General features: G+C 43.0%; 2 protein-coding genes across 3 annotated transcripts in view; both read left to right on the top strand.

The window, feature by feature from the left end:
- The window catches only part of Xpo4 (exportin 4), a 194,954-nt gene that overhangs the window by 154,344 nt on the left and 28,167 nt on the right, over nucleotides 1-12,443 (top strand). The window contains exons 23-24 of the transcript XR_015446598.1: nucleotides 8,697-9,925; nucleotides 12,373-12,436. The gene's annotated coding sequence lies outside the window, so the exon portion shown is untranslated. The remainder of the gene's footprint in view (nucleotides 1-8,696; nucleotides 9,926-12,372; nucleotides 12,437-12,443) is intronic.
- The window catches only part of Eef1akmt1 (EEF1A lysine methyltransferase 1), a 42,474-nt gene continuing 39,872 nt past the window's right edge, over nucleotides 9,842-12,443 (top strand). The window contains exon 1 of one of the 2 annotated variants that reach the window (XM_004854869.4): nucleotides 9,842-9,925. The gene's annotated coding sequence lies outside the window, so the exon portion shown is untranslated. The remainder of the gene's footprint in view (nucleotides 9,926-12,443) is intronic. The other variant, XM_021236371.2, reaches the window with a different exon arrangement.

Genomic DNA, 12,443 nt, shown 5'->3' with positions numbered 1-12,443 from the left:
TGTATTCTGATTTTGTGGGGTGGAAGACTCTGTAAACATCTGTTAAGTTCATTTATTCAAGAGTTCGATTGAGTTCTAGTATTTTATTACTTATTTTTTGTCAGTTTGATCTATCTATTTGTGATAGTGGGGTATTGAGGTCCCCCACTACTATTTTATTAGTGCATATATGACTTTTCATGTCCGTTAGTATTTGTTTTATATAGTTGGGTGTACTAGTGTTTGGTGCATAGATATTTATGCTTGTCATCTCTTCCTGTTAGATTGTTCCCTTTACAAGGATGTAGCGTCCTTCTTCATTTCTCTTAATCAGTGTTGGTTTGAAATCTACTTGATCTGCAAAGAGGATAGCTACTCCTGCTTTTTTGGGGGTTCTCGTCACATGGAGTATTGTTTTCCACCCTTTAACTTTCAGTCTAATCAACCTAACAAAAGAAATCAAAGACCTCTTCCCTGAAAACTATAGCACTCTGAAAAGAGATTGAAGATGATATAAAAAATGGAAAGACATCCCCTGCTCCTGGGGAGGAAGAATAAACATAGTGAAAATGGCCACACTTCCAACACTGCTATATAGATTCAATGCATTCCCAGCTGAAATTCCAGCAGCATACTTCACAGACCTTGAGAAAACAATCCAAAAATTCATTTGGAACAAGAAGAGACCCAGAATAGCAAAAGCAATTCTAGGTAACAGAGACATGGCAGGGGGTATCACAATCCCCAACTTGAAATTATACTACAAAGCTACTGTGATAAAAACAGCATGGTACTGGCAAAGAAACAGACCTGAGGACCAGTGGCACAGATTAGAAGATGCAGAAACAATGCCAGACACACTCAGCCATCTCATCTTTGATAAAGGAGCCAAACACCCTCACTGGAGGAAAGATAGTCTCTTTAATAAATGGTGCTGGAGAAATTGGGTTTCAACTTGCCAGAGAGTAAAACTAGACCTATATCTCTCACCATCCACTAAACTAAAATTGAAATGAATTAAAGATCTAAATATTAAAACAGAAATGCTGAACTGGCTGGAACAGAGGTTAGGTAGAACTCTTGAAGACATTGGTGTTGGAAAAGACTTTATGAACAACACCTCAGTTGCCCATGAACTAGGACAAAAAATCCACAAGTGGGATCTCTTTTTACTAAAAAGCTCCTGCACAGCAAGAGAAACCACCAGCGCTGTGAAGAGACAATGCACAATCTGGGAAAAAATTTTCACCAGCGGTCCCTCAGACAAAGGTCTACTATCTTGAATCTATAAAGAACTTTAAAAAATCAGACCTCCCAGATTTAAAGACCCAATCCAAAAATGGGCATCTGAAATGAACAGACATTTCTCAAAGAAGTAGACATGGTAAATAAGCATATCAAAAAATGTTCAACATCATTGGTCATTTGAGAGATGCAGATGAAAACAACACTGAGATTCCACCTCACTCCAGAAAGAATGACTGCTATCATGAAATCAACCAACAACAAATGCTGGCGGGGCTGTGGGGAAAGAGGAACACTGCTCTACTGCTGGTGGGAACATTGACTGGTGCAACCACTGTGGAAATCAGTATGGAGATAACTCAAAGAACTAGGACTGGAAGTCCCATTTGACCCTGCTATTCCCCTGCTGGGTATCTTCCCCAAAGAATTGAAAGAATCATACCACAGTGATATATGTGCACCCATATTCATAGCAGCACAGTTTGTAATAGCTAAAACTTGGAAAAAGCCCAAATGCCCATCAACTGGAGACTGGATCAAGAAAACGCAGTTTTCATAAAAAATGAGAAACAGGAGACATTTATTGCTAAATGGATGTACATTGAGACGATACTGTTAAGCAAAATAAACAGGACACGTGTAAATACCAAATAGTTTCTCTAGTGTGAGAAACTGAAAGTGTAAATAAGGACTAAAAGGTATAATAGATAATGTGAAATAGGAAGAAAAGGGGCAAAGGGGAGGGGGAAGTGGGAGGGGTAGGGGAAAGGAAAGAAAGGAATGGAATTAATAGGAGAAAAGGAAAAAATGGAAACAAAGTCTTTGTAAATAGGGAGGGATGGAGGGGTTGAAGGGAGTGCAGGGGAAGGGGGAAAAAATAAGAACCAAGAGAGTATGTAAAGGTGCAAATCTCCAATGATGAATGTCATTATATTGTACACCTAAAATGTACCAATAGAAGGATATACAAAAAGAAAATAGTAAGGGACTACAAGAAATCAATCCAGCACTTGGTAGATGATGCAAAGAAGAATAACATAAGACTGATAGGAGTCCATGAAAAAGCCAGAGAAAGTACAATTGACATAAAAAACTGTTCACAAAAGTAATAGTAGAAAACTTCCCAGACAAAGGTAGAGAATTGGACATACAGATAAGTGAGGCATACAGAACTCCAACTAGCCACGATCAAAAAAATCTACACCTAGACATATAATAGTCAAGATCCCAGATACCCAACAAAAGATCAAAATCCTACAAGCAGTTAGAGAAAAGAAACAAATCACCTACAAAGGAAAGCCCATCAGAATCAAAGCAGACTTCTCAACACAAACCCTCAAGTCAAGGAGATCCTGGAGTGAAGTATTTCAAGCCCTAAAAGAAAATAACTTCCAACCTAGATTGTTGTATCCTGCAAAATTATCTTTCAAAAATTGATGGGGAAATTAGATACTTCCACGACAAAGAACACCTGAGAAATTTCATGAACACCAAACCAGCACTCCAAAAAATTCTAAACAATATCCTAGAAAAAGACTATGAAGGTCACAACTCCATGAGGCCCAACAGAGGGAAGCCACCAGGGAAGGTAAGAAACTAAAGGGAAAGGGAGAAAAATAAAAAATAAAAGAGCCAACAACAGTAAGATATCATGTCAAGGATGAGTCAGCATCTATCAATTATAACCATTATCAATGTTAATGGCCTCAATTCACCAAGCAAAAGAAATAGACTGGCAGAATGGATGGATTAAGAAGCAAAATCCAACAGTATGCTGTACACAAGAAACACACCTAACTAAAAAAGAAATCCATAGACTGAAAGTAAAAGGATGGAAAACAGTTCTCCACATGACAGGAACCCAGAAAAAAGCTGGGGTAGCAATCTTATTTGCAGACAAAGTAGATTTCAAACCAAAACTAATTAAGAGAGACAAAGATGGTCACTACATCCTTGTAAAGGGAGTGATCCAAGAGGAAGAGATGACAATCATAAATATATATATACCAAAAATGAATGCTCCCAACTATACAAAACGAATATTAATGGACATGAAAAACCAAATAAGCACTAATACAGTTGTAGTGGGGGACCTCAATACCCCAGTATCACAAATAGACAGATCATCTAGACAAAAAATTAACAATGAAATTCTAGAACTGAACCAAGCTATTGAACAAATGAACTTAATAGATGTTTACAGAGTGTTCCACCCAAAAAATTAGAATGTACATTCTTTTTGGCTGCACACAGGTCATTCTCCAAAATAGACCACATGCTAGCTCATAGGACATGTCTAAGTAAATGTAAAAGAATTGAAGTTACTCCCTGTATATTATCAGACCTTAGTGCAATAAAATTGGAGATCAATAACATAAGAAACTGCGAAACTCGCACAAACATATGGAAATTGAATAACACCCTCCTAAACAACCAATGGGTCACAGGGGAAATTAAAGAAGAAATTAGACAGTTTCTACAAGTAAATGATAATGCCAATACAACATACAGGAATCTGTTGGACACCATGAAAGCAGTTCTGTGAGGGAAATTCATAGCAGTGAGTGCCCATATTAGGAAAACAGAGAGAACTCAAATTAACAACCTAATGCAGAACCTCAAGCTCCTAGAAAAAGAAAAATGTAACAAACAACTCGAAAGGCCTGTACTTGAGTGACTGCCCTCTTCCAGTCCTGGAATGTAGCTTTCACTGTGTCAGTCCAGTCCCATGTTGCACCCTTTTGACTCATCTGGTATACAGGGTGCAACAAGGTGGCTAGGTGCGGAATGAATGTCCACCAGAAACCTGGAAACCCACATACACTTGTAACTGGCATACAGTAGTTGGTGTGGGATATGCCTGGATCTTCTCAGTTATTGCATTAGAGATTACTTTTGTCTTATTCGATCAGAAAACACCCAACAATTTTACAGATAAGTCAGTGCCCTGGACCTTGTCTTTATCAATGGCCCACCCCTAGGTCAGCAAAGCTTCTTTTAGACAGCATATGGCAGCTTCCAAATCTGTAAGGCAATCAGAAGTTAACATGACATTGTCAATATAATGGAACAAAGACACAAGGTGTGGTTTGGTCCACGTGGCCAGATCTTGGGCCACCAGGCCATGACACAAAGTAGGACTATGCAAATACCCTGTGGCAACTCTTGAAAAATCCACTGTCTGCGCTCCCAGGTGAAGGCGAACTGATCCTGACTCTCAGGTGTGATAGCAATTAATGGTGTCTATCCAACATCAGGGTGAGCCAGCCATCGGGTCAGCAATATTGGGTACGACTGTGTGCAATGGAGGAGTCACTTTGTTCAGTTCCTGGTAGTCCACAGTCATTCTCCAAGTCCCATTGAGCTTCCACACAGGCCAAACAGGAGAATTGGAAGGACTTTGTGCAGGGTGTATCACTCCCACTTATTCCAGCCTCAGAACAGTCTGTCCTATTTCCTCATGACCCCAGGCAGCCAGTACTGCTTAACACACATAACCCATGTTGCCTGCAGGAGAGTTAACAGTGCATGATGGGGATGTCCTCAGACATTTTATCACGTGAATCCACAAATGGAATTCTCCCTGTGTGGTGTCTAACCTGGCACCAATCAGTATGTCCACTCCCAGTATGTATGTATTCAGCAACTGGGGAAACGTAAACATCATAGGGACCTGGGGGCAAATACTCAATGCCCAAAGTCACCTTGGGCCTCCAGATCATAATATAGTGATCTCTATACCCTGCACACAGTGGAAGAGACTAAAAAACAACCAACCCATCCTCCCCGCTGATTCACGGTGAGGGAGAGGAATTTGTGTCTCTAGCATTTCCAAGGCCCATAAAACAACTCCAGGTGTCAGACGGACTGCCTCCCAGTTCTTGGGAGATTTCCAACCTGCTAAGAAAGTTTCTACTTTTCTACTTCTGCAGACACCATGGTGGAAACACTCACCTGACTATGCTGAGTTCAACTATGCCAAGTGTCAGGGCCTGTAGGCTGAAGGGGGGCCTGGTCAGGAGAGGTTGCCAAGGAAAAGAATGCACATGGAACAGACATCACAAGAAAGCAGGAACCAAACTTTAATTTTACAGCATACCACTTACAGTGGCTTTTATCAGTTTTTCTGAGACACAGTAAGGCAAAACAGCCACACAACCTTGCATAGCCATGTGGTATGTGCATGGTCATCCATGTTGATTCATTGTTATTATTATAACAAAGTCTGTCCTGCGCCTATGCTAAATGACAAAGTTGTGTCCTCAGGTGGCCTCAAGGACCCACAGATGCCCAGGCTTTGACACATCTGTTAGCAGCCCCCTACACTGTGAGTATACAAAAGTAAATCTATCTTTGTTCTTAAAACATTTTAGGGTGTTTTTTTTTAAAGAGGTTTCCCTTTCTACTGCCCTGAATAAAGTACCAAAGTTTTTAATATCAGGGCAAATGCAAGTGATACTATTTCTCAAGAGGCTCCACCCTGCTTAAGTAGTCATCAAGTGGCTCAAAATGCCTAAGGGAGTACCAGTTAGGAAGGACTCCATGCTGACCTCATGGAGTTTTGAAGTGCTACACTCTTCTCCTTAAGGAGTTATCAGGCCACAGTATAAAGTCATAAGACTAAAAGCACTCAGTAGGGCTCTCTTCTAAGGACATTGGTATCGTCCTAGCTTCAGACACAGACATCTGTCTAATGAATACTTGAGTCTTACAAGGGTTGCTTTATGTGGGCTCAGATTGGGTCTCCTGCATGGGATGCCATCTGAAGGTCCCAAGACCTAGTCCTCTCATCTCCGTCTCCGTCTCCATCTCTGTCTCTGTCTCTCTCTCACTCTGTCTCTGTAGGCCCCAAGATGAGCCATGGGAAACAGCAATCCTTAAATTTCACTGACCTCACCACTAGGCTATATCCTTGATCAGTGGGAAAGGTTTGACCCTTCCAATTTAAAAAAGAAACAACTTATCTAACACTGTAATGTGGTTTGGGTTCAGTATGAATTAAAAAATGGCAAGAGATGAGAATGAAATGGTAGTTTAAATGAGGATATTACTTTTCAGTTATATCATTTCAGCTTAAAACACAGAAGGTAGAGTGAAACCCCGTATATTCAGGCTTCTGTGGCCCCTTTATCTCAGGAAAAGCCCAGAGACTATGGTATTCAGATTGGCCCCCAAGGAAGAGAGAGAAAGAGATCTTCGATGATCCTGCCCTCATATCCCACCTGTCTCTAAGGAGGATCCGGTCTCTCCCATCTGTCTCATGAAGACAGCCACACGGGCGGTCTCCTTGGGCTCCTCCTTATAACCCGGAGGCACACACATCAGCCGCATTCCCTCCAAGGGATTCAGAAACTCCACTAGAGCCCAGTGCTCCAGAGGAAGCCAGTTTTCCTCAGCACCTTCATCATGATACACGAACAGCTTCAAGCCCCACAAATTCCACCGGTACACAAAGATAGCTTTATGTCCCACAGTAGTTATAAAACTAAAAGACCCCAGCCAATTTCTTAATCCAAAGCAATATCCAATCAAAGACAAGGACTATGAAGGCCTCCAGCCTCTCATAAACAGGTTTCTCAAAGACGGTCTTACATAGCCTTGTCAGTCTTCTTGCAATATTCCCATTCTCCCTGGAATAAAGCCTTCAGGAGAATACCAGATGGTAAAAGACCTCCACCTCATTAACAAGGTTGTCATCCCAATCCATCCTCTGGTGGAAGATTTATACATCATTTTCTCCTAAATTCTCAGGAACATGAAGTGGTTTTCCATCTTAGACCTCGAAGATGCTCTCTTTTCTATAGTGCCTAAAGTGTCTTTGAGAAATTAAAAGGCTGATGGGGAAGCAAAAGGAGCTACCTTACTGCCTCTCAAGACCCCAGCTTTACTCCCAGTTTCTGATGAATCAGTAAAACCAGTATATACTTCTCAGGAAGATGAATGTGTCTTAGGACAGGGGGAATTAAGATGGGACTCTGGTGGCATTTAGGAAACAAACTGGCCCTTCCTCAAGGGAAAGGTGTAGGGGACAGGGGAAGGGGACGTTACCAGAACCTCTGCAGTGAGTCCTGGTCTCCTGCGAGCCACGGCAGCACACGGCGAATTACAGGAAAGGTAGAAAAATGAGACCGAGAAGAAGCTGAGCTTTGGGTCTGATCAGTGCTGCTCTGGGCAGCAAAGACAAAGCCTGCAGCTTACCACACCTTTTATTCAGTACATCGGGAGAAACAAATGTAACAGATGACTTGCAGAGAGTTCAATAGTTCACATTGGGATAAACAAGGTGTAACGGAAGGCTTGCAGAGAGTTCAGTACATCTCCGGCAAACAAGATGTTAATCAGTCCAAGAACAATGAGGAACTGAGCAGATGTTTGTTCTCCCAGGATGTTTCTTGTCCTGGAGAATCACAGCATCACTGGATCACTGAAGTCTCAGTTGTGACCGGAGGCCAAACTGGAGTTATTCTGTAGCTGGGCTGTAGGCAAGAGAACTAGGCTAACCAAATGATTTATCCCTAGAATTATGTAGCATTGCTCCCAACAGAAAGGCTATAAAAACTCTTTATGATTCTTTCTATAAGGGAAGAGATGCTACATGGAAAATGATCACCAGAATTTTCATAGGACTAGGACTAGCAGCAAACACTTGACAGGTTTGCCAAGCTTGGATACTCTGTGGCTACAATAAGCCTGGCAAACCCAAACCACTTCCTTTATTAGAACCTGTACAGAGTAGGGGACATAACTTGGGGAGGACTGGCAATTAGACTTTACCCACATGCCACCATGTGGGGGATTTAAACAGATATTGGTCCTAATTGACATATTTATGGGTTGGATTGAGGCCTTCCCTACCCATTCAGAAAAGATTATAGAGGTAATCTAGTTGCTCCTCAAAGAAATCATTCCCTGGTCCCTTCAGTGTGACAATGAACTTTTTTTCCTTCTCAGATAACTCAGGGGGTGGCAAAGGGTTTAGAAATAAGTACCATCTCCATTCTACATGGAGACCTCAGTCTTCTGGAAAGGTCAAGACAGCCACCCAGACCCTAAAGCCAGGTCTGGCAAACTTTTGCCAGGAAGCATCTGAGTCCTGGCTGCAATTACTCCCAATACCCGTCATGAGGGTTTGAAGCACCCCCCAAAATTGGGCTAAATATGAGTCCAGTTATGATGTTATATGGGAGGCCGTTTCTATCCAGAGATCCAGAGACCCAGAGATCACGAGACTCTAACAATATCTTATTAATCTAGGCTAAGAACAGTAGGCTATTCAACTGCATAGGAACAGAGTCCCACTAGCTCCTGGCCGAGGGCATCTGCCCTGGAGACCAAGTGCTCATTAAAACTTGGAAAGAGGGGACACCTGGAGGCCAATTAAGACCAAAAGGGAAGGGCTCCTTTTCAGTGATCCTTCTCACAACCACTGCAATAAAGATGGCAGAGATAGATAACTGAATTCACTTTTCTAGGACAAAGCCAACCCCATTTGAACTCTCTGAAGAAAAAGATCACCCAAGAGGAAAAAGCTATTCCTACGAACCCCTGGAAGACCTGAGATTCAGCTTCAAAAAGCAAGACTCCAGTACTGCTATAGATAAGTAAACAAGATCTTGCTAAGGCCATGGCTCTCAGGCTCTCCATAATTTATCTGACATCCTCTTTGACCTCGTTTTCCAAAGGAAGTGTGGAAATCTGACCTACTCCTCACGTTTGGGCTGTACTTCCCCAATTTAACAGCGTTTCTCCCACCAAACAGACTGCTTGTTACTCTTTTTCTCATTGTCTTCTAGTTGGTTTTTTTCCCCTCTTCAACCCAGACAGCGAGCCACAACACCTTCAGATAGTTTAAGACCACATAATCTCAGTAAGTAGGGTCTACAGCCCCTTCCAGCCAGAAGTAGCTATATGAACACAGACCCTCCACTCCCTCAGCACCCCATAAGGAATCCCCATAAGGGGATATGTCTCTCACAGGGAAATGAGTCAGGAAGGTGGGGCGTGGCTAACACTAGATGGGAAAATAGGTGTACTCCTTCATCCCAAGACACAGGCACAGAACAATTCTGTGTTGATAGGGTGACCCGGAAGTGCTGCCAGAATGGGCGATATCAAAGAGAGACAGTCACCATTAACGATTTGCTATGTTTCTCTTCACGACAGCCCATCCTACTCTGTAAAGTGCATTTTTTCTCCTCCCCCTTTCCCTACTTTTACTTGGCCCAAACTCATTCTGCAGCGCCTTTTTTTTTCTACCTTTAATAAACGTGAAACTTTGCTGTTTATGCTTGTTTCATTCAATTCTATGGGATAGAAGAATCTAGAAATCACCTCTAGAAGTAGACTCCAGCACCCCAAAACCTGGTAACTGAGCCCTATTCCTACCCCCACTTTATCTGGTGGAGACCTAGCCCTAGTCGGGAGGAGACCTAGCTTTAGTCCTAACCCTACACTGTGGAGCTCTAGCTCTAACCCTGGCCCTGGTGGAGCCCTAGCCTTGGAGAAGCCCTATCCTTAGCAGCGGCCCAGTCCTAACCCGGTGGACCCGTAGCCATATCCCTGGCAGAACCCAAACCTGCGTTCTAGAGAAAACGCTGCCGCTCTGCACCCGGCCTGGGCGGGGCGCGGGCTTGGAGGTCTGCGCCTGCGCACACGCGTTTCCCCGTCTCCGGACTCGCTGGCGGTTGCAGTCACGCATCTGGTGAGTGCAGCCCTGGACTCCGCCTGGCTGTTTCCTTCCTGTGAGGTCTTTGGTCTGTTACGGGGCTTCCGAATGTTTCTCAATCTCTGTCCTGGGCAGTAATGGGGGTGCAACAATGAGTGGTGGCCGGGGCAGGGTGGGCAAGCGGAAGCCGGTCAGACAGGGTACTGAGTGGCTGGCTCAGTGGGCCCGGTTCCCTCCGGAGAACCGCGCGCCGCCTCCTCGCCCGCTCTCTCCTGTGGTTAACGAAACTGCGGAGGGTGGGGCTTTCTGACCTTTTCCCTGTTTGGCCCCAGACATTCAGTGCAGCAGTTTGAGAAACGCCCAGCCTGGGCCGGGGATTTAGCTCAGTGGTTTCGCAGCCTGCTGCGCAAGCGAAAGGACCGGAGTTTGATCCCCGGTACCAAAAAAAAAGAAAGAAAGAAATGCCCAGCCAGACCTGGTGTCCACTCTGGGCGATCAGCCGTGGTCACCTATCATTTGAGGACTTCTGAGGCAGGCCTCCTGCTAGTTGCCGGAAATGTGGAGCAGAAACGATGCGCCCAGGCAGATGGGCCATACAAACCGCAGTAGGTGGCCCCTGAGTGCTAGGACAGGGAAAGAACGGGGTCCAGCCGGGTACTGCAGGGAAGACTTTCAGGAAGAAACTGTAGGAGGAGGCTTTCTTGTTAGCAGTGGTGACTACATACCAATGCACATCATAACCTACCACATATAAACATGTATGATCTGCTTTTCGTTGTATATAAATTTAACTTCAATTTTTCAAAGTTAAGAAAATAACAGGATAAATAGAATTTTAGAAAGTGAGAAGAGAGGAACTGTTTCAGGCATGAGAGTTGCATATGTGAGGATGCAAGACTGTGGCTTTTTTCTGGAAGTAAGTCGGATTAACTGTAGAACCATGTAGAGTACATAGAAACTGTTTAGAGACCTTGTAGGCCATTTGTCTTCATTCACAGAGGGACCCTTCCAGACTAGTCCAGGTATCCTGTCTCTCCCCCTTCAACTTAGTGAGGCGGAGACGAATCCTAGATTGATGATCTTTCCAGTGGATCACACCGTCTTGCCCTAAATTTCTTGCAGAAGGCAATATGATCCCACGAAATTATACAGTGGGTAGTTTCATGTTAAGTAGGTTTAATGCATGGAAACAGAAAATTTTCATGCAAATCGAGGATAAACACAGCATCTAGGATCCTGCGAATTCCTTTGGAGCTGCCAGTTAATGTGTCCCACCCATTTGCTCAGATGTTCCATCTTTCTGTAATCTTTACTCGATATTCTTCTCAGGCAAAGTCAAAACATCACCTGCTCTTTCAGCTTTTTTCCTGTTCTCACTCAGGTTCTCACTATTGTTCTGAACAACACTCCCATGATAAAGGGCTCACTACATTCTCCTGATTATTTATCTCTCTAGAGAAGTGATGGCGAACCAAGTGCCATACTACAACCCAAAACCCACTTACTTATCGCCAAGTGCCATCACTGCAATTAAACCTCAATAATGAGGTTTTAGTTTAGAAAAAACGACTCTACATTGACATCTTTTGTTGTGAAAGAAAAACACAATAACACATAAGCCATAGGTTCACCACATTGCTCTAGAGTTTCTCAACCTCAGCATTATGGATGTTTCCCAAGGTCCTGAGTTCAATCCCTGGTACAAAAAAACAAAACATTATGGATACTTGGGGCAGATCCTTCTTTATTGTGAGGGGTGTCTGATGGATTGTAGGGGGTTCCACAGCATTGCTGGCCTTTTTCTACTGGTTGCCAGGAGCACCTCCCCAATTATGACAATCAGATGTCTCCAAATAAATGCCACATTTCCCCTTAGCACAGTGGCTTCTGGTTTTCCCATAAAAACAACTGATCTAGAGGGTGAGGCCCAAGATCAATTTAATAATAACTAACACAGCACCTGCCAACTCTTTGGACTTGAAAATCTTTTTAACTGCAATTTCACAAACTCATTTTGAAATTATAAAATAATGTAGTAACTTGGGAGCCAAGCTTGGTGCCACATGCTTGTACTCTCGGAAGCTAAGGCAGAATGATGGCAAGTTCAAATCCATCCTGGGCAACTTAGTGATGTGAAGGTAATAATTATGTACTGCAGACATGTACTAATAAAATTTTTTAAAATTAAATTTTAAATTGGGGAATGCAGTTAAGTGCAAGGGGCCTAAGTTCAATCCCCAGTACTCTACTCCTCTGCAAAAAAGGAAAGATTCTTTAACTTTGGTGATGTTTATTTTGTAAATTTTTTGCTTTTTATCCCCATTGAACAAGTGATGCATTTTTGAACTTGCTTCAATATTGTAGAGTCCTGTGATTACTGAAATTACAGCCCTTACACTAGTCTCCATGTACTTCATGGGCCCTGTTGTCACCTCACATATGCTTCATTTATGTTGTTTATGTCTCTTTCTGCCTCAATTTAGTATAAGCTCCAAGAGAATGGGAACTTTTGGTCCCGTCACTGAGACCAGAATTTAGTGATATAAGGTACGTT

This window comes from Heterocephalus glaber, unplaced genomic scaffold (assembly GCF_053883595.1).
Source record: "Heterocephalus glaber isolate CG9 unplaced genomic scaffold, H.glaber_assembly_v1.0 deba00001719, whole genome shotgun sequence".
Lineage (NCBI taxonomy): Eukaryota > Metazoa > Chordata > Mammalia > Rodentia > Bathyergidae > Heterocephalus > Heterocephalus glaber.
The sequence above is the reverse complement of the archived record's forward strand: the minus strand, read 5'-3'. Positions and strand labels throughout refer to the sequence as shown.